The sequence below is a fragment of the Chrysemys picta genome, chromosome 9 (assembly GCF_011386835.1).
Source record: "Chrysemys picta bellii isolate R12L10 chromosome 9, ASM1138683v2, whole genome shotgun sequence".
NCBI lineage: Eukaryota > Metazoa > Chordata > Testudines > Emydidae > Chrysemys > Chrysemys picta.
Genome location: NC_088799.1, coordinates 32,766,541 through 32,789,486, shown reverse-complemented (window position 1 = coordinate 32,789,486; position 22,946 = coordinate 32,766,541). Strand labels below are relative to the sequence as shown.

The window sequence follows — 22,946 nt, the reverse complement described above, 5'->3', positions numbered from 1 at the left end:
GACAAGGGCTCCTAGGTAGTATGGCAATACAAATAATAAAGCAATAAGATTACTCCTGTATGCCTAACTCACATCACATATTTCCACTGTTTGCATTTTGTGTGTACAGCACTATGCACTACAGCACCCAAGTAATTTTTAAAAAAGGTTATTCTTGCTTTAGGAACTTAAGGCAAGAGCTTCAGAGATAATCCAAGAAGTAAACTATCAAATATTTTGTTTGCAGGTACTATTTTCCATTAAAAAAAAAACGGTCCGGCAATCAAGCCTGTGTCTATAATCATACTGTATATAAAAACAATGCACAAGATAGGTACTGTTAATCACTGGTACAACTTCAAAATAAGGAGCTGTCATGAATAAGTGCATTAAAATGCTATTGTTCTCCTGACAGAGAGGTATCATAGACAAATTATTTTTTCAGTCAATATCTGTCACCATTATTATTGTGCATAATGGAGGACCACCAATGCTATAATTTCTTATTTAAAAAAATACAAGCAGTATTAAATGAACTGAGACCTATGCCTTTACATGACATTGGAGGGAAAAGATGTGCTTCTTTTTATCTACATACATTACCAGAAATTTCATTTACATGATATTTAGGTTTAAGTTTTACTCCTATAACTTCATTAATAATTATAAAGTTGCTGTGTTATAGAACAAAAATTTAGCCAATTTTTATGAGTCAATCATTCCACAACACTTATTTTAGATACTTAGTCTGTACATTACATCCTAACATTCAACATTGACTGCTATAATGTTACAGTCTTTTATCAAAAAAGACACAAAGCTACAGATTTTTCAGTTATTTTTTCTGTTTATATTCTGTCAGGTCCGAAACTTAGTTGAAAAGTAGTCAGAAACAATGTCAATTTGGGAATATATATAGAATCTGACGTTGCTTGTTTGAAGCAAACCATGTCTGAAAGTAAGCATACATCACCCAATTGGGGTAACAGAGAATACATTTCAACAGGAAAGCAAGCCCTTGCATTTAACAGGAATGAAACATATTAGAAAAATGCTGATAACTTAGATTTAGATTTAACAGTATTTAAAACCTAGGAATGAATATTCAACTTGGGAAATGTCTGGTCATCATGCTTTATACTGAATTAATAATTAAATTATTTTAAAGAGTAAAAATTGTAGCCTACAGAGAGCTTTTAATTGGCAGAGCTAAAACTGGCCTAAAAGTTGTGAAATATTTGATGTTTAGTAAGATATTTTGCAATAAGGGTATGTGATGTTTCTTCATGCTTTGGTTTCTATGAAGTTAAAACATTTTAAAGGAGGTACAGAAATCATGCTACAACATTGGATATCATGAGATGTGTATTGCTTTATTTGGTACCTGTATTATTAGAAAAAAATAAAACACAAACAAAAAGTTATGGACTCAAGGAACAAAAACATACCTTCCAGTATTTGAAAGTTAGAAACACAGACGTACGTAGAAGAAAAAACAAAAACAAAACATAACATAACAGAAAAATCTTTTAACTTCATTGACATACACAGGTCTAGACAATATGCTGGAGGACGGAATAGAAAATGGTAAATATTTTGCTTTTAAAAAGAGGGTTTGTCTGTCCCAGTCAGGGAGAATTGTCCTGTAAGATCAAACATCATCATCGGTTCATACAGCCATCCCTTATATTACAGTAGCATCTAAAAATTGCTAGATGTAGTACAGTCATATACAAAAAGAATACATAGTCCCTTTCCCTGAAGAGCTTACCGCTGCAACCCCAATCCCTCAAATTGATTTATATGGGCAGATCCCTATGCCTGAACAGAGTCCCAATAACTTCAGGCTCAACGCAGTATCCTACCCATGTAGGAAAGCTTGAAGAACTGAAGCCTTTGGTGCCAATTCTCCAACTAGATCTTTGGGAACAGACCCGTACACCCATATGGTCCTGATCCTGCAACTGGATCTCACTAACAAGTTTAGTGTGCAGCATAAGGATAAGCATTATTTCAATAACATAAGGTTATTATGAAAATACTGTGAAGCATTACGGATTAAATGTCTGATGCAAAGGCCCAATATTTCAATGGAGCTGCATGCAGTACTCCTCCCACATGAAACCAGTTGCAGGATCAGGGTCTAAGTTTTCTCTATCTTACTAGCAATAAATCTTAAAATTATGTAAGGTAATGGAATAAAACAACACAGCAAGAGAAAAAACTACATTGTTTAATCATCAAGGACACAAACAAGTCTTTGATCCATTCAAACTACTACAGTATTTTAAAATTTGATGCTCTATTATATATTTTAAAATAAGTATCAAACACAGCACTTCCATAAATATTTAAATAAGTCAGTTAAAAACCACCACTCTCTCTTACCCACCCTATTAACTGATAGCTATCAGCTAACTGACTCCCTCTTCATAGACAAAATACTTTAATTGCTGTATATCTTACTCACATGAGGCCCCTTAGGTCAATCACTATACTTTATTTAGGAAGCAAACAGAACAATTAACCCCTAAAATAGCTCAACCTTTTACATGTGAATTTAATTTTAAGCTTTTCTACTGAACTTCAGATAACATCTATATTTTTAGCTGGCTTTAACACATGTAGATAGTTTCTCAAGTATTCAGTCATTGGGGGGCACAAAAAGAATTTGAATCAAAAACATTTCTACCAAGTTAGTTTCCTATACTTGATTTAACTGAAGTAAAAACCCACTTTTGCAGATATTAACTCATTCCCAGATCATATACACCTCAGATATTTTAAAAAAAGCCAACAATAAGAAAATCAAAGTTTCCATGACATTACAATGCAATTAAAAATGCAAAACATCAAATAAAATAATTTAAATTCCCACAAGTTTTCTTTAAATACGAGCTGGTTACGCCAGATTTATTACCTCCTCACCCTCATCAGCTACTGTGAACTTTGAATGAAACAACCTCAATTGTAACAGGAGAGACATCTGTTTCTTTTTTTCTGAATCAAATCCTCATCAGGAGTTTTCCAGCTCAAAGTCCGTTGTGCATTTTTTTTAAATCAAATATTGTTGATTACTTCCATGGATTTAATTATTATTCTTTTCATAATTCTGATCACATATCAACTTTATTTGACAAAGCTAAAGTATTAGAAAGATTCCCCTCTAAATTAAAACAGTTATGTAGTATTGTTCTTGGTAACATATGTATTGGAAAAAACCCACAGAGTACTACTGCTCATACTTCAGGCTACTTAAGTATATACACTTATTCCGGGTATCTCAAGTGTACTCACTCCATTTCTTGAGAACATACAATAATAAAGTCTTTGCTTACATTGTTCAGATCTAGGCAAGATCTCATTTATTATATTTTCTTGCCAATCCAAAAAAAAAAAAACAAAAAAACCCCCTAGCATAATGGCAGTTACTACCCCAACAAGCAGACACCAAATGGTGCCACCCACACTCTCACACTGTGCCTCATAATAAACCATAAAGCAGTGGAATGCACTGGCCTCTTTATGAGCAAACAATACCCTGGCTTCATTAGAATACAGCTGACATTTTCAAAGCACAAATACTTCAAGAGAACTGTACTAGATAAAAATTATTATAGTGAAATACAATGTAATAAAATACATACATATTAACCTACTTTTAAGATATATTTCTAAGGATCTAAAAAGAATAAGATTTTCTCCTTTTGTACATTTTTTGAAAGAAATAACTGACAAAGTATAGATCATAAAGGGCAAAGTTCATTATACCAATTTAAAATAGGTATAACTATTTTGGATAGTTTTAATGGCATGAGGCCACATTCAATATTCCACATTCAATGCTTTAATTAGCCAGCACCACTTCGGACAACTGAGTTAAGGAAAGAGGAGGTAAAATAATTCCCAAATTTTAATCTATTTGTTTAGACATGTAAATGACAAACTAGGCTAATTCTTTACCCCTCCCCCCAACACACTGTAATTTTCCTGCTTGCAACTTCCAGGAATGTCTTAAATTTAATATGCTAGGAATTCTTTATTAATTTAAAACAGCAGCTGTTTCAAAATACCAAATACTTTCTGCAAAATACTTATACAGCAGACAGAAACTCACTCTCTTACCTGGACTAAGGAAGCATGCCTCTCACAGCAGTACCAACAACACTCTACAGTCTTTGTTACCATTCAGAGGAAACTTGAGACTGTGCCAGACATGAGCAATCAAACTCAGAACAAGCCCAATTCAAATACTTTGCTAGAATTCCAAAAAGATGCTCAAGATAGATGTCCTACCGTAACTCTAATTGATAAAGATGAAACACTTTTAACTGCAATAAAACATTTTACAAAGAACTGACATACCATAATCTGCAGAATGAGCAGCACACTATCATACTCTCCAGCTTTTTAAAGCTAACACTTCTTACTTTTAAAGATTTTAAAATAGTTTTTACTCATGCCATGTTTTATAATTTACCATTCATTTTGATTCCATTTAAACAGTCACAGCATTACAATCTCCAGTATAAAAATCTAAATAGTGAAGCCTGTATATGCAAATTATAAAAGTTGGAATTTTCTTTTTGTTCTAGGCTGCATCAAAAACTTGCTACAGCCTCAGAGCAGGAAGCCTTAACATTTCTTGAAAGCAGAGCAAAAGTACCACAAGAGACTGAAATAAATCATTTTTTTTTTGTTTAAGGACCAGATTCTGCAAACACTTGCTTCTTTCCCCCCCTCTTTCTCATCCCAGAGCATCTTTGCAGACAGGGAGAGCAGTACAGTGTCACCATTCATTCTTGTCCATGGCTTGTTCCTTCATTAAAACCAGCCTGTTCGTGTCCCTGCCTATGAAGTCCCACAGTCTAGTTCAGGGTTGGGCAACCTGTGACTCTGGAGCCACATGCGGCTCTTCAGAAGATAATATGCGGCTCCTGCTAGGAGCTGACTCTGGGGGAAAATGGTGGGTGCTCAGCACCCACCGGCAGCCCTGTCAGCCCTCCCTTAGTGCCTCCTGCCCGCCAGAGGCCCCCCCAATCAGCACCTCCTCTTCTCTCCCCCGTGCCTCCCGCCCACCGCGATCAGTGTTTCGCAGCATTGAGGTGGCTCTGGAGGGGGGGGGGGAAGAGGATGTGGTATGCAGCCCCCCCCTCCCTCCCCCAGCGCCGCCTCCTCCCTCCCTATGCTTCCTGCCCGCCACAATCAGCTGTTTTGTGACTTGCAAGAGACTCGAGGGGGGGGACGGGGGGACGAACATGGCTCACTTGGGGGAGGGAAGTGGTGGGGCAGAGGTGGGGACTTGGGGATAGGGGTGGAGTGGGGGACAAGGCCTGGGACAGAGCCAGGGGTTCAGCACCCCCTGGCCGGCACCAGTTTCTCCTTGAATAAAGCACATAGTGACTAGCTGGTGTGGAAATTTTTAACCAAATTTTTTCTTACACTATCTAACAATGGAAGGCAAGTGCAAACAGAAAAGAAAATACACAGATGAAAATCTATGCTTCTAACAGGAGTGGGAGAATAAGTACTTTTTCGTTGAACGTAATGGTAAGGCCATGTGTCTTCTTTGCTAGACGTGTATCTCTCAGTTCAAATCTTCAACGTGCAGCATCATTTCGCTTTGAGCCATGCACATATGGATCAAAAATTCCCACAAGGTTCTCAACTCCACACTTTAAAACTGAAAACTTTGAAAAAATAGATGTAAAAGCCCAGTTCTTCACCAGATTTGCCAACCAATCGCAGACTGTAACGTTAGCCTCCTATTATGTGGCCTGGCACATAGCCCATGCAAAAAAGCCCTACTCTGAAGGCAAGGTTATAAAAATGTGCATCACTGATGTGATTTCAATCCTGTCACCAGAGAACGAGACTCTACAGTAGAAAATTTCTGGCCTGCAGCTTTCACGCCACACAACAGAATGCAGAATCTCCGACCTGAACAGTGACATCGAATCGCAACTGCACTTGCAACTTCAGCCGTGTGAGTATTTGAGCATCACTTTGGATGAGTCATGCCATGCTCAGGATAAACCTCAATTATTGGTATGTGTCTGCACTGTGTCTGATGAAGGGAAGAACTCCTCAATATCTTGTCACTAAAGGACAAAACCCGTGGACAAGATCTAAAGGAGGTGGCTGATTTTGGTAGTTGCGAAAAGCCACTTGGCTTTACAGAAAATCACTGCCATTGCAATGGATAGGGCTCCATACCTGTGGGGATCTGCAAATGGATTAGTAGGGCTTTGTAAGTCTGACAAGAGCTTTTCCGAATTTTGGACACTTCACTGTATTATTCATCAGGAGCAACTGGTATCTAAAAATCTCAAATTTGATCATGTCATGAAACCTGTCTAGCACATTGTGAATGCCTTTCTCTCAAATGCACTCAAATCACAGACAATTTCAAAATCTAATTGAAGAACTGGATGAAGACGACTCCCCTGCCGATTTGCCATTTCACTGCACAGTTCGATGGCTTTCGAAAGGTAAAGTTATTTCCCATTTTTTCGAGCTCCTGGAACCAGTACAATTTTTTATGGTGGAAAAGCACAGAATACAACCCGAGCTTAGAAATCCTAGGTGGGTTCTAGACTTGGCATTTCTTGCAGACATGCTGCTGCATTTGAATAAACTAAATGTGGACTTACAAGGAAAATTCCGGTTGCTGTCTGATCTAGTGCAAGGCGTATTTGCGTTCATGAACAAACTTCAGTTGTTTCACAGACAAATGCTTGAGGGAAAGTGTGTCAGTTCTCCCTCAATGTCACAACTTCAAGCCAGATCAAAAGAGAATGCAGCAGAATGCGTAAAACAGAGCACAACTAGATATGAGTGTGATTAAAGACCTTAAGGAAAGTTTTGAGGAAAGATTCCAAGATTTGCAGCAGAAAAGGCCTCAAATCAGATTTATTATTTATTTATTTAGTGCTGAAGCCGATTGTCCGAAGTCTCCTTTAGTCACTGACGAAGCAACATCCCAGATGGAAATAATAGAACTTTTGGAAGATGACAGATTGAAATTTGTTCAGAAGACAGGAGGGGACCCTTACTTTCTGGAAATCTGTACCAAAGGATAAATACCCCAACATCAGAGGTGCAGCCCTAAAATTAATCTTGATGCTTGCCTCGACCTATCTTTGTGAGTCTGTTTTCTCAACACTCAAACATGTGAAATCCAAGCACCGATCCGTTTTGACAGACAGCCACTTAAGAGAACTGCTGTGTGTGAGCACAACTGAACACAAACCAAACTTGTTTTTTTGTTGTTGTTGTTTTTTTGAAAGCAAAGATTGCCAGAAGTCCCACTATGTAAAAGATTAAGTTATTATCATTAACTATATATTATAAATGTATAATAAATATATATTATCAACATATATAATGATTATGTGTGTGCATATACACACACCCACACACACCCACACATATGTATATAATCATGGCGATCGGGGGAGGTCCCAGATGACTGGAAAAAGGCTAATGTAGTGCCCATCTTTAAAAAAGGGAAGAAGGAGGATCCGGGGAACTACAGGCCAGTCAGCCTCACCTCTGTCCCTGGAAAAATCATGAAGCAGGTCCTCAAGGAATCAATTATGAAACATTTAGAGGAGAGGAAAGTGATCAGGAACAGTCAGCATGGATTCACGAAGGGGAAGTCGTGCCTGACTATCCTAATTGCCTTCTATGATGAGATAACTGGCTCTGTGGATGAGGGGAAAGCAGTGGATGTGTTATTCCTTGACTTTAGCAAAGCTTTTGATACGGTCTCCCACAGTATTCTTGCCGCCAAGTTAAAGAAGTATGGGCTGGATGAATGGACTGTAAGGTGGATAGAAAGCTGGCTAGATCGTCGGGCTCAACGGGTAGTGATCAATGGCTCCATGTTTAGTTGGCAGCCGGTTTCAAGCGGAGTGCCCCAAGGGTCGGTCCTGGGGCTGGTTTTGTTTAATATCTTTATTAATGATCTGGAGGATGGTGTGGACTGCACTCTCAGCAAGTTTGCAGATGACACTAAACTAGGAGGCGTGGTAGATACACTAGAGGGTAGGGATCGGATACAGCGGGACCTAAACAAATTAGAGGATTGGGCCAAAAAAAACCTGATGAGGTTCAGCAAGGACAAGTGCAGAGTCCTGCACTTAGGACGGAAGAATCCCATGCACTGCTACAGACTAGGGACCGAATGGCTAGGTAGCAGTTCTGCAGAAAAGGACCTAGGGGTCACAGTGGACGAGAAGCTGGATATGAGTCAACAGTGTGCTCTTGTTGCCAAGAAGGCTAACGGCATTTTGGGCTGTATAAGTAGGGGCATTGCCAGCAGATCGAGGAACGTAATCGTTCCCCTTTATTCGACATTGGTGAGGCCTCATCTGGAATACTGTGTCCAGTTTTGGGCCCCACACTACAAGAAGGATGTGGAAAAATTGGAAAGAGTCCAACAGAGGGCAACAAAAATGATTAGGGGTCTGGAGCACATGACTTATGAGGAGAGGCTGAGGGAACTGGGATTGTTTAGTCTCCAGAAGAGAAGAATGAGGGGGGATTTGATAGCAGCCTTCAACTACCTGAAGGGGGGTTCCAAAGAGGATGGAGCTCGGTTGTTCTCAGTGGTGGCAGATGACAGAACAAGGAGCAATGGTCTCAAGTTGCAGTGGGGGAAGTCCAGGTTGGATATTAGGAAAAACTATTTCACTAGGAGGGTGGTGAAACACGGGAATGCGTTACCTAGGGAGGTGGTGGAGTCTCCTTCCTTGGAGGTTTTTAAGGCCCGGCTTGACAAAAGCCCTGGCTGGGATGATTTAGTTGGGAATTGGTCCTGCTTTGAGCAGGGGGTTGGACTAGATGACCTCTTGAGGTCCCTTCCAACCCTGATATTCTATGATTCTATGATTACATATTACTGTGGCTCTTTGGCAATATACATTGGTAAATTCTGGCTCCTTCTAGGCTCAGGCTGGCCACCCCTGGTCTAGCTGGTGGTCAGCTCAGGATCAGACTGACTTTGGTTGTATTTGGATTATTTTCTTTGGCATCCTCTCATGTGTTTGTCTTCTGAAGCGTCCCCATCATCATAAACTTTTTGACTGTAGTCAGTACCATATCCTGAGTTCACATCCTACTCTCTAACTTCTGCAGACTCTTGCAACGTGTCAGTAATTTTACCCACATAGATAGTTCTATCAATTTATACTCAATAAAATTATTTGTATGTACATGTTTGAAAAATTTGGACTTAATTGCTCAGCTCTGAGCAAATTCTAAACTTTGAATTATATGCTCATCTTTCTTATTTATAGAGCTGAGCCTATCATCCTCTGGTCTTAACAGCTTGTTTGACCAGCAGGTCCATTCCTAATGTCAATGAAGAATAGCCTAGAAATACTATTTTTATTTACAACTTGTTAGGACCCATTGACCACAGAGAGGATCAGAACTATATTGTACAAAGCCCTATACAAATATAGGCCCCAATCCTGTAATGAACACCATGTATGCTGACCCCAGAAGCTGAATGGGGCTCTACGTGGGTGCAAGGAACCAGAGGCAACTATGGTCCTTGCCTTGAAAACCTTACAATTGATGGTTTCAATCCTGCAATAAGAGGTGCACAGGCAGACCACTGCACCCATGCAGAGTCTCACTGACTTCAGTGGGAATCCATGATACACAGGGGTCTACTTAGAAGCATCTCATTGTAGGATCAGGGCCCAATGCCTCTAACTACCATTATATTCAAGACACAATTTTGCTGAGTTATCTTCATTTGCTGTTACAACTCTATCTTCCATGCCATTAATTCGAGCTCTAGAATATATGCTTTATGTTGCCACAGACAGGGACCCAGTTTGGCAGGCCATCTTCCGCATGCCCAAATAAAAAGCAACGAAGAAAACCATAAAAACTTGTGGTTGTTTTAAGCTTAAAGTCCTACATATATTTCCTTTAAAATAATGTTTAAAAACTGCTGTTCCTTTAAATGTCTCTCCTGGATTATTGCCTGGTCAGTTCCTTACATATCTACACATCTTGAAGACGTCTGTCCATTATGTGCAAGGATGAGAAAATTATGGAAAAACGTCACCATCTTTCAACTGACATGATTAAAGTTGATGGGCCTGACTAGTTGCCTGACAGAAGCATAGCAACTTCTAGAAACAAAGTAAATGAATGAAAATTATTCTCTCAGCGAAGTCTCTTCTTTCCCAGCTGGAAAGCAACCGTATAGGACAAATTATTTTAAGAAGCCACCCTCAAAGTTCAACAGTTGAATAGTCAAGTTCACAAGTTTGTTCAGTTTGACCTTCCCCCACACTTCAATTCTATGACTATCTCTGAATTTATGGTAAGATTGTAGAAAAGCTGCCAGAACTATAAGTGCCTCTGTGGTGCCGCTCTAGGTAACCTGGGGTGGGATTCACAAAGGCATTTAGGCACCTAACACCCATTGATTTCCAGATGATTTTAATGGGAGTTAGGTGCCTAAATACATCTGTGAATCCTACCCTTGGTATCAAAGCTCCTGAATAATTCAGAAGGTGGTGGTGGGTCCGAGGAGTGAGCTGGGGCACATATTGTGGAAAGGCAGAATACCATAACCATGTTAAAATGCAGGGATGAGTGGAAAGTAATTAGAAGCTAGATAAATACATAAAACAGGTAGGGACTGAACTTCAGAGGCTCTGAGGACCCACAACTCCATTTGCAGTCAATGGAAGCTAGGCTTGCTCTGAAAATCAAGTCTGTTACCTACAGAATATGAAAAGAAATGTTTTTATTAGAAACAGAAAGGGTCATGGGAGATACCAACAATTGCAGAAAAAATATTTACACAAAAATATCCTATCCTTAAGAGCCCACAAATCTCTAAAGATGCCTTTTTTATAATTTTCTATAGTCTATTTTATAGATTAATGAATTTGAAGATCAAAGAGACTATTGTGTCATCTCATCTGAGCTCCTGAATAACAGATGATGGATTTCACCCAGTGAGATTCCTACATCAAGCTCAAAAACTTGAGGTTGAATTTTTCTCTTCTTTTAAGTACTAATATTTAAAGAAGATATTCAGCACAACATGTTATTGCAACATTTATAACAAGAGAATAATTAAACTGACACTTTAAAAAGAACATTTACATTGAATTATGAAACTAATAATTGTTTAATTGTCTCTGTTGGGAACTAATAATTTCTTGTATTTCCATCTCATACATATATGGGAAAAATATATTAAGAACTAGGGCTTTTTAACATCTTTTATTTGTTTTACAACCAATTCTAGATTCAGAATAAGAAAGAATGCCATTCTGCCTCTTCTCTAGTGTCCCTGTCAGTTTCTGCAGAATTTAAACATAGATTATGTTTCCAACCCTACTGGTCACAAAGATAACCTTTTCAATGTGAATACTACAGTGTGTCTGAAACAATCCCTGTAAAACCCAGAAGCATAGGGAAAAGGGCCAGGTTCTCCCGCCATCTCCTAGTCTTGCCTGTCATTTTAGTCAACTGAAAACCCGTCAGCTTGTAATATCATCTTGATTCTTTTTACTGAATTTTCCTCATTGACTGGTGTTTGGGTTAACTTCCTACCTTGACCCATGCATTGCATTCCCACACACATCTCATCTTTTCATGTCCTTTGTTCCATCTTCTCACAATATCTTTCCTTTCCTCCAACTACCCTCTCTCTCTTCTCCCCTTTCTTTTCCTCTTCCCACCCCTTCATCAGCCCCCTTACCTCACAACCTTCCCCTAGCCAAAAAGATGAATAATTCAGAATATAAACATGTATTTTATTATTAAATAAAAAAACTAATTGTAACAGGGAGGCAGAAATCTGCGGATCCACCATGACACAAGTGTTTGAACCCTGCAGAGAAACTCTGAGTTAATGAGCCATACCTGCCACAAACCTTAATACTAGATTGATAGGCAGTGACCTTAGGGAGAGAACAACTTCTAGAAATGCCCATGCACAGGGGAAAAGCTTAGAATGAGGTTTATGTTTTACTTATAAATAAAGCCAAGCCCAAGGAAGAGGGTAAATTTGGACAATAATAAGGTTCTCTGTGCTCTGGTGAGAATGGGGAGACACTGTGGCCTGGATCCTCAAAGGTATTTAGGCTCCTAACTTTCAGTTATTTCAATGGAAACTAGGAGCCTAAATGCCTTTGAGGATTTGGGTCTCAGCCTATATATATTTGGTACAAGAAATGGGTTTTGCAGACATGCTCTGCACAGAGTGAAAATGAAAAACGTCCTGAAATGGCTAACTGAAAAATAACTGCAGCAACAAGAGCAAACACAGACCACAGCCTTACCGTAACAAACACAGACTGTGAGCTAACAAAAAGTTGTGGCTGTAACCTAACAGACTTTGTTGCAACAGATAAAGAAGCAGCAAACTGAGGTTCGCAGCCCAGCAGGCATAAGGAACCATTTCACCCACTCGCTAACTGGGCTGCTTATAAATACCAATCCTCCTTTAGCAAAAAGCAAAAATGGCCTTGTATCTAATCGGAGGTAAACTTAGCCATTCTCAAGCAGGTTGTTATTACAACTCAGTGCAAGAAGGAATCTGCTGTACAGATTCTGGGTGAGGACACTGCCACAGACTACAAGGCCATAAAAAGTGCTGTCTTAGAGCACTGTGGAGATCTTGGAGAACAACATAAGAATGGCCATACTGGGTCAGACCAATGGTTCATCTAGCCCAGTATCTGGTCTACCAGCAGTGGCCAGTGTCAGATGCTTCAGAGAGAATGAAGCATTTATTAAGTGATCCATCCCGTTATCCAGTCCCAGCGTTTGGCAGTTAGAGATTTAGGGATACCCAAAGCACGGGGTTGCATGGCTAATAGCCACTGATGCACCTATCCTCCATGAATTTAGCTAATTCTTTTTTGAACCCAGGTATGCTTTTGGCCTTCACAACATCCCCTGGTAATGAGTTCTACAGGTTGACTGTGCATTGTATGAAGACGTACTTCCTTATGTTTGTTTTAAACCTGTTGCCTATTGACTACATTGGGTGACCCTCGCTTTGTGCTATGTTAAGGAGTAAATAATACTTCCTTATTCACTTTCTCCATCCCACTCATGATTTTACAGATCTCTATCATTTCTTAGTCGTTTCTTTTCTAAACTAAACAGTCTGTCTTTGTAATCTCTCTTCATATGAAAGTTGTTCCATGCCCCTAATCATTTTTGCTGCCCTTCTCTGTACCTTTACTCATTCTAATGTATCTTGAGATGGAGCAACCAGAACTGCACACAGTATTCAAGGTGTGGGCATACCATGGATTTATATAACAGCATTATGATATTTTCTGTCTTATTTATCCCTATCCTAATGGTTCCCAACATTCTATTAGCTATTTCTGTTACCAGATGTTTTCAGAGAACTCTAGATTATGACTCCAAGATCTTTTTCTTAAGTGGTAACAGCAAATTTAGACCCCATCATTTTGTATTTATAGTAGGAGTTATTTTTTTCAATGTGTATTATTTTGCATTTATCAACATTGAATTTCATCTGCCATTTTGTTGCCCAGTCACTCAGTTTTGTGAAATCCCTTTGTAACTCTTCAGAGTCAGCTTTGAACAACTATCTTGAGTAATTTAGTACTGTCTGCAAACTTTGCCACTTTACAGTTTATCTCCGATTAAAGATTATTTATGAATATGTTGAACAGCAAAGGTCCCAGTACAGAGTCTTCAGGGACGCTGCTATTTACCTCTTTCTATTCTGAAAATGACCATTTATTTAGACCCTTTTAACCAGTTACTGATCCATGAAAGGACCTTCTCTCTTATCCCAGGATTGCTTAGTTTGCTTAAGAGCCTTTGGTGTGGGACTTTGTCAAAGGCTTTCTGAAAGTCCAATACCAGCAGTTTACAGGAAGACTTCCCTTTGGAAAAGTGGCAATGCATGTCTGACCAGCACTTGACAGCATGGGCTATGCACTCGCTCAAGCTATAGACCTAAACAAAATGGAAATGTATGGATAATCCTTACAGTCTGCCTGGGAGGTTGCAGATTTGACTGCACCAGCCCTAGTCATATACACTTGTGGAAGCGGCACAGTAGAGGGGGTACATGGAGGCAGAACCAGTGGCAACCACCACAGTTGCAACTGAGAGTAAGAAACATCTGGGATAAAATACAAGTGACTTTGGAACTCAAGAGAAGGGAAAACAAAAAAGGATGAGGACATTCTCCTAAAACAGAGGGCAAGTCACTAGCCCTCCCTTCCTGTTGTTTCTTTTTTTGTGTAGGAAATCAGGGTGCACACACAGAGAAAGAGGATGGGTTCATGCACTAATAATAGTATTTCAGTTTTCCTATAACTCTGCCCCTGTAACTTTTCCAAAATCAGAGATGTTTTGAAACGATAGTGGAAGAGAAAAAAAAAAATCCCAAACATTAATTGGGGGGCGGGGGGAGGGGAGACAAACCTTCAAATTTTTTTGTTGTTCTCAAAAATCAAAATGAAAACTCAAATTCATTTCAAAATCTTCCTAGGGAGGAATTTTTTTTTTAAACTAGCTATTTTATATGGTAATATAGTATAGTATATTTGCTATAGTTTACAGGTGACCTGGGATAGATGAACTGAGAGAGGAGACTAGTGGGGTACCAGGCACAAAAGTGTCACATTGAATCTGACTAATTTCAGCTTAAAATTCCAGATTCCTGATGGAGGAATGATAATGATACTGTATAGCCCCTGCTTGAGAAGTCATATCATGATGCTGTCAATCTTGACAATTACTTTAACCTGAACATTCCAATACTGGAAAAGATCATCATGCCAAACTATCAGTTTAAGCCTTCAAATTTTCTAGATTCTAATCAAGCAGGTTTTAAACCCAAGTTTGGGACAACAGTATTGGTTGTGTGTTTATATTCTCCCAGCAAGATATCTGTGCCAGCCATTTGCTCAATTTATTAGATCTGACTTATGACACTGCTGACTACCTGCTAGCAGAGGTGCATAAAGAAGCTTGAGTGTCTCCATTCATTTTTATCTGAGAAGTCACAGAGGGTATGGTCTTCACTACCCGCCGTATTAGCGGGTAGCAATCGATTTATCCGGGATCTATATATCCCGTCTCGTTAAGACGCGATATATCGATCCCTGAACGCGCTCACCGTCGACTCCGGAACTCCACCAGAGTGAGCGGCGGTAGCGCAGTCGACGGGGGAGCCGCGGCCATCAATCCCCTGCCGTCTGGACCCAGATAATTCGCTATTCATGTAGCTGAAGTTGAGTATCTTGGATCGATCCCCCCGCCAGTGTAGACCAGCCCAAAGGGTGGTTATGAGCAATTGTTCTTCAGGCCAGAGAGTTCTCACATGGGATACTACAGGAATTGTCATTAATCCTGTTCCATGTGTATGAGGCCATTGAGAGCTAGAGACAAAGGTTACAGTGTCTGTGGATTTATAAATAAACATGTGATGATCTGTGGCTTTGCTGATCAAGTTTATGGTGGGGGTGGAAGGTTGCAGATTTTATGCCCAGGAACTCTCCAGGCTGCCCGACTTCACTAGTTGGCAGCTTTGGCACTATTTTATGTACATACTTGGTGTGAAAGCTTCTCCACTTCAAGGATAATCCATATTTTACAATATCACAATTTCATAGGAGGAGGTGGTTACATGTTTCCAATAATTTGCAATACAAATCTAGCTGCTTGACACATTTTTTTATTGTTTTTCTGTTTAAAATGTAAATCCTTTACTTAGCATTAAGTAAGCAAGTCAGGGGATCTCTAGAAAGCTGGCATTTTGTCATAAGATTAATCTCTAATTATTTCCTCCCCAAATCATTTAATTTCTGGATACAATGACTGCATCTGCAAATAAGTTCCCCTTTTCCTACACCCCTTCAACAATACCTTCCTAGTAGCAAAAATATGACGGATCTTAACTGGAGCCAAATGCCATCTATACAGTAAATTTATACAAATTTTCATTATCAGCTACACAAATTGATGATGTACATCTCCTTTCCCCAGATAAAGATCCATTCATTCAGATCAATTTATTTGTTCAAATCCCTCTCCAGTCTTTTCAGCTAGGTTGTTTTCTTAACGTCTTTTTCACTCAAAATGGTATATGCCTTAGAAATTAAACCTGGTGTTCCAGCTTGCTCCTGGGTCAAATCCTCAAATGTGGTTAAAGATTTAAATAGAGCTCCCTTATATACCCAGATTTAAAAATAAAATTTTGACTGAATATTGAAAATATAGGATTTTTATATTATTTACATTATTACATACCTCTTGGTATGATTTCAAATCAGGAGTTAGGAACAGCTGTCCAAATTGATTAATCTCAGCTACTACACGCAACAAGTAGTCACTGATATTTCCTAGAGATAAATTCCTGATTATTAAAAAATGCAGTCAAGGGAGAGGAATTTAGAAAACTTGTCCAAGGCTACTAAGGCAGTCTGGATGAATGGGAGATTATTTTTGGTGACCTAAACTTCTTTTTAGCCTAACAATGACTATGAATAGCTATATCTGAACTCCAATCTTGTTAGAGTTTACCCAGTGTTTGGATGTTTTACTGTTAAATCCAGCTGATCACATCTTTTAATTGTGATGCATAATAATAAGTAGCAGCTAAATTAGGGAAAGCTAATCCACCTCACTTTGTAGATTTATACAAGAACTTTAGAACCCACCCTTTGTCCTTTATGTTTCTATATGAATTTTAATAGCGCATCCTGCCATGTTTTTAATGCCATGTCAGCACTAACAGCGATACGCTGAAACAAATATAACTTTGGGAGCACATTAGTCTTTACCATGGCTATCCTACCTGGCCAAGAAATTTCATAGTTGTTCTATTACTCAAAGTCTAATTGTTTTATTCTACATTGGAGGGAATTTGCCTTTAAAAGATTTTTATATTTTTTCCACAATATTTATTCCTAAATGTTTTAAAGATTCCTTTACCCATTTAAAGTTACATGGCTGACAACAGTTTGTTGTGACCCTTTTGGGAATATTAACACCTAAAACATAAGCTTTATTATAGTTTATTTTGAAGCCTGACACCTGCCCAAATTAAAGTCAATTTTTGTATAATATTTAACCAGGCTTCTGGATCCTGCAAATATAAGAAAACATCAGCATACAAAGCTATTTTTTTATTCTAAACCAGAAATTTTTTTGATGCCCTTTACCAAGGGTCTACTTCTCATTTATGGTAAATGGCTCGCTTGCCATAGCAAACAACAGAGGGGAAAACAGGCAGCCCTGTCTTGTACCCTTAGACAAACGAAAAGGAGGGGATTGACGACCATTAACCAAAACAGGCACTTGAGGATGAGTATACAGGGCCAAATTAGTGGCTATATTTGACCTTAATCTCTCTTTACCTCGGCTCCACACCTGTAAAATAAGAATAAACACCCCCTCATCTCACTGGGTTTTGTTAAGATATAATTAATATTTGTTAAGCACCCAAGGTACTGTAATGATGAGAACCATAAAAAAAAAGCTCATGAGGAAATTCAGATCAAGTTTTGAATCATGTTTAGTAAATAAGGCATGGTGCCAAACATTGAACAAAGAGAAAACACAACATTGAAGTGCTGTTTATTAAGTAAGCACCATTCACAATATGCACTGAATGAGGCAGGAGTTGTGCAGAAAAAAATTAGTATGTTTATGTAACTAAAGACTATTATAAAGCTGGGCTAAATTAAGGTTGAACAGACAACTTTAATTTGGACATTTCCTAACCTTTGAGTTCTTGACTTTGAAATTAATGTTCTTTTGTGTGTAATATACATATTGTACAAGTAGACAACAAATGATTTATTTTTTTTTATTAAAGGAAAGCAAATGAGTTTTCTCCAACCATTATTGATACATGACACAGCAGAGGATTATTTCCAGCATCCCAAGTCCCCTCTCTCTGAAGGCACAACACTTATATTTTCTCAAATACGGTTCCTTTAAAGAGTGAAGGAAAAGCATGTGTAGGTTTTCAGTACAATGCCAGGAATATGACTAAGGCAAAACTTACATACTCATGAACAGGCAGTAGAATCCAAGTGTTAAACTGACATAGTTGTCTAACACAGTAAAAATAAAGTAATACAAACCATTGAAAGAAAGAAGAAAGAAATAGTTTGGAAGTCAAAGCTTCTCTACTATTTAACAGATGAGCAGTTTTTAATATATGTAGTACTAAAGCTGACAAAACCCCATTCAGAGAGTAATTCTCAATGCCAGTTTGGAGCATCTTTGTATTCTCTACAATTTGTCATTAGAATCCTGCCTCGACAAGAAAGGAGAAGGTAAAGAACACTTTCATCTTAAAGAATAGATGCTTTCAATATAGATATTCAAGTGGGTTAAACATTTACTGAATATTCCAAAGGTGGAAAAAGGATTTAGACATTGTGAGTGAACTGTGATACCTAATTAGAAGAGGGGAAAAAACAGTGATTTTTAATTACGCCACAGGTAAAACAAAGGAGTAATTATACTTATGTGAATTACACTTGTTTATTAATACATAATATAGTGAAAAAGATGAAGGGGTAGAAGGGATAGTTCCATCATTCTGGAAGCAGAATCCTAATGCAAAATACATTCACGATTAACATGACTTAAACCTTAGTAACAATAAGGTATAACATTGTCCTTTATTCAGCTATCCATTAGAAAAGTAAATAAAATAGAAACAAAAAGAAACAGTTGGCATGGTATCTGTTTAGTTTTATCCTTAAATTTATGTTAAGGCTATGGTCTTCTTTTGTATGCCCTTTGAAAAGCAACAGGCTGAGATTATTATTGAATCTTGATAATCTAAAGTGATTCTAATACTTCTGGGATACGTAGGTGGATCCCCCTCATGTCACCCCGTAAGCGTGAATGGGGCAGTTGTCTGTGATGTAGTGCATAGTTTGTACCTCACCACAGTCACAATTTGGCAATTCTCTTGAACTCACAGGTTCAAGATAAACATGACACAAAGTCACTTCCCCCCAAGTTAGTACATTCATGTTCATTCAACTAATATTAATACTCTGCAATTTAATAGCACCTTTTAGGAGGATCAAAGTGTTTTACAAAATCACTGAGCCAACTCCACTCTGAGAGATCACTTCAACTATTGTATTGCAGCCACTTTTTGAGTGGAACATCCTAGCTGTTCCAAACAATACACAGCAAGAGCAGTTTAGGGTCAAAAGTAAAGAATACTGTATCCAACTGGAAATGCATGAGAAAATAAGGTAATGGAATTACAGGAATTGGAAGCTGGCAAGGACACTTAATAAAATGCCATGGGATATTTAATCAACACAGGTAGTCATCAGAACTTGTTTTGAGTCTCCTCTGAATGAAAGCACCTTCATTAGCACAGTGCCCCTTAACGCCACATCTGTAACCAGAGGGAAGAGTGTCAATTACTGAACCAGGCCAGGTCTATACTTAAAACTTTTGCCAGTAACGTAGATTAGGGGTGAGACTTTATTATTTTAAAACATAACATTTCTATACTGGCAAAAACACTAGTATAGACATCCTGGCAAAATAATGCTTTTGCTGGTATAGTTTATACAGGGTCCCCAACCTGTTATGTTCACAGCATACATACAGAGAAGTCAGATAAACAAATGCATTGCAACCTTTCAGCAAGAGAAACACTATCTCTAGAATTCAAAATGATAACACAAGAAAACCAAAAACAGAAAAAGCAGGCTGCTCCCTAAAACTCACCCCACCTTAGGGCTTGGCTACACTTGCAAGTTACAGCGCATTAAAGGAGCCCTGGGTGCACTAGCTCACTACCCATCCACAATGGCAAAGCACATAAAGTGCTCTGACTCCACGACTAGAGCGCTCCTGGTACTCCACCTCGGCGAGTAAAATAACATTTGATGCGCCCCCGCTGGAGCGCCCCAGCATCAGTGTGAACGAGGTGTTGCATTACTGCGCTCTGATCAGCCTCCGGAAATGCCCCATAATCCCCTTAAGTCAAGTGGCCACTCTTGTCATTGTTTTGTATATGCCCTTTGAAAGCTCCATTTGACAGCCGGCATGCTTATCTGCTCTGAGACAAAGCAACCATTACTGTGGAATGCTGTGAGAGAGAGGCGGGGGGGGAGGGGGAGGTCTGCTGCTGTCTGAACTTATGAGACAGCATGCTGACATGCTCTCAGCCCCCCAAAAACCCACTCTCTCTCCCCCCACATACACACAACACACTCCCTGTCACACTCCACCCCACCCTCCCATTTGAAAAGCATGTTGCAGCCACTTGCATGCTGGGATAGCTACCACAATGCACTGCTCTCTGTGGCCGTTGCAAGAGCCACTAATGTGGCCACGCCAGTGCGCTGTCAGTGTGGACAGACTACAGCGCTTTTCATACTGTGCTCTACGAAGGCTGGTTTAACTCAAAGCGATCTGCATCTGCAAGCGTAGCCATGCCCTTACTCTACGCTAACTGGCTGCAGAACAGACTCTGATCACATGCTTTCCTGCAGAGCCCCCCAGCCTTCAAGCTGGACCAGGAAATTCCTTACAAATTAAAGTGACAGTCTACAATTCCAATGCAGTTTTAAATATACCACACAAACAAACAAACAAACAAAAAAAAACATGCTTTTCCCAGTATGCTTAGTCAGTAGAGCTATATCAGCAAGCCTTTTCTAGTGTAGTCTAGGCTTAAGTATTTCTAAAATTTACCATGTTGGTGTCCTGACAAACAATACTTACAGGCCCTCAGTGTATACTACAAAGTTTTGCTGGCATAACTATGCTGGCTAGGAACACGTTAAAAAAAAAAAAAGTCACAGTGCCTAGCTAACATAGCTGCATCTACACTGCTGGCATAGCTATGTTGCCGAAGAGCGCTTCTGTCAGCATAGCTAATGTAGTACGGGGAGAGGTGGCTTAGGAATGCCCGCAAAAGAAATCCTGTTGGCTTATGCTGGGTCTCCATTACTGCACTCTTCTGGTTTAGCTATACCGGCAAGCATTTGTAATGTAGACCGTTAAGGATTACAGAATAAGTGTGGCTGCATAAAACACAACACCTTAGGCTCCGCCTACCCTGGGGCTAAAACTGCATTAGCAAAATTGGTTTTGATCCTTAATGTGGATAAGACTTAGTTGTCTTGTGTTTTGTAATTTGGAACCCAACTCCCAAAAACCACCACCTGTGGTCATGTTTTTGCACTGGTTTCTAGTGCAATCCACTAAGCTTATATTATCTTTATAGCCCTGAATTCTGGAACACAGTTATCAGAAATATCTTATAACCAGTCCTAACAGTTAAGACTAGCTGGAAATTGCTTACAAACTAATGTTCAAATCAGACAGAACTCTCCAAGGCTGGGTCAAGGACTATGATTATTTTGTAGGGCCTTAGGATCTGTTCCCTTTGGCTCTCTGCCAGAGCCCAAACCTGTGAATCTTCAGGGCATGATGAAAGATGCATTTATTTTGTTTAACATCTGAGTAACATGATTTGATTTTGTGATTTTTTTTGTAATTAAAAACACCAAGCTGCCATAGTAGCAGACACTATAGATATTAGTCAGATTTAGTAATAAAAACATTTAAAGTTGGAGTCTTCTCTTTTACAGTTATTTCTAAAAGCAACCCCATGAGATCTTAGTCTGCTTGGATTTCCCAAGCTACTGTGATTATATGTTTTTGGTTTCTTTAAAATATAGGGCCATATGCTACCCTTATGTGGGAAAAACCACAGAGAAACTATGAAACTATCCAAATTTCCAGTGACAGTTTCCTCCAAATTATTCTCTTGGGAACGGCAGGCTTTGCTCTTCAAAGAATAGATAGAAGATTACGTTCCATAAGACCACAGCTCTTTGGCCATCCTGTAGAGGAGCCTTGGACAACTCACTTGGTTCCCCAGGCCCAATGGCAGCATGACCTCCTAAAAGCCAGTACTTTCCTTCTTGCAGATTTCCTTCATGTGTCACATTTCACTATTCTCCCTAGGGCAGAGTATTAGGCCTGGTCCCCACTAACCCCCCACTTCGGACTAAGGTACGCAAATTCAGCTACGTTAATAACATAGCTGAATTCGAAGTACCTTAGTCCGAACTTACCACGGGTCCAGACGCGGCAGGGAGGCTCCCCCGTCGATGCTGTGTACTCCTCTCACCGAGCTGGAGTACCGGCGTCGACGGCGAGCACTTCCGGGATCGATCCCAGATCATCGATTGCCTGCCGCCGGACCCGGAGGTAAGTGTAGATGTACCCTTACTGTCATGCTGAGAGGTATTGGTGACTGCATGGATCACAAGCGTCACTGATATTGATGGATGTGAATACACCCTTCAATTCACATAACTGAGGATAAAACAAAAAAGAGGTGTGTGAACCTGCCCAGGAGTTTTGAACTGAGTGGGTGGAGGGGCTTTACTGAGTATTGTTTGGGCAAGGGTGTGTGCGCCCAAGTGTGAAGGAAGGCAGAACACAGAAAACCAAAGAGTGAGGCAGACAGCCTGACTAAGCAGCAGAAAGGATTCTGGGAAGAGATTTTTTGGGTCAGGGTGCAGGGTGAAAAGAAGCTTGTTGGTGGCACAAGCAAAAGAAGCTGTTATCTGCTATCCGATTCCTTCTGTGTTCAGAGACAAAGGACTTGGCAAAATTTTGTTTTTAAATAACCAAAACTGCATCACAAACACCTCATTATCACAAATTTCTCTTCTTAACTGGACCAACCTACTAGACCCTGATTTTTTTGACTAGCCACTCAGATAAAAAACAGTGGTAGAAGTGGTGGAAGAAAAGAAGAGGGGGGAAAATATAAATCAGGATCAGGCAGCGAGCGTCTTACAGGCCTGCTGTTGGAGCAAGAAACTGAGATTGGATAGGCAAGTTGAATAAGGACTGCTTGCCCCAAGAAATCATTTGCATTACAGCTGACCTAACACTTAACTGAAAACCCG

At 39.5% G+C, this 22,946-nt stretch overlaps 1 protein-coding gene across 21 annotated transcripts in view; it reads right to left on the bottom strand.

Annotated features, from left to right (window-relative positions):
• Positions 1-22,946, bottom strand: part of TFDP2 (transcription factor Dp-2) — a 172,414-nt gene that overhangs the window by 89,757 nt on the left and 59,711 nt on the right. For 3 of the 21 annotated variants that reach the window (XM_024108073.3, XM_065556928.1, XM_065556933.1), the window contains exon 1: positions 4,105-4,189. The exons of the other annotated variants lie outside the window; for them this stretch is intronic. The gene's annotated coding sequence lies outside the window, so the exon portion shown is untranslated. Of the gene's footprint in view, positions 1-4,104; positions 4,190-22,946 lie in introns of those variants that run through there. 21 annotated transcript variants of the gene reach the window in all.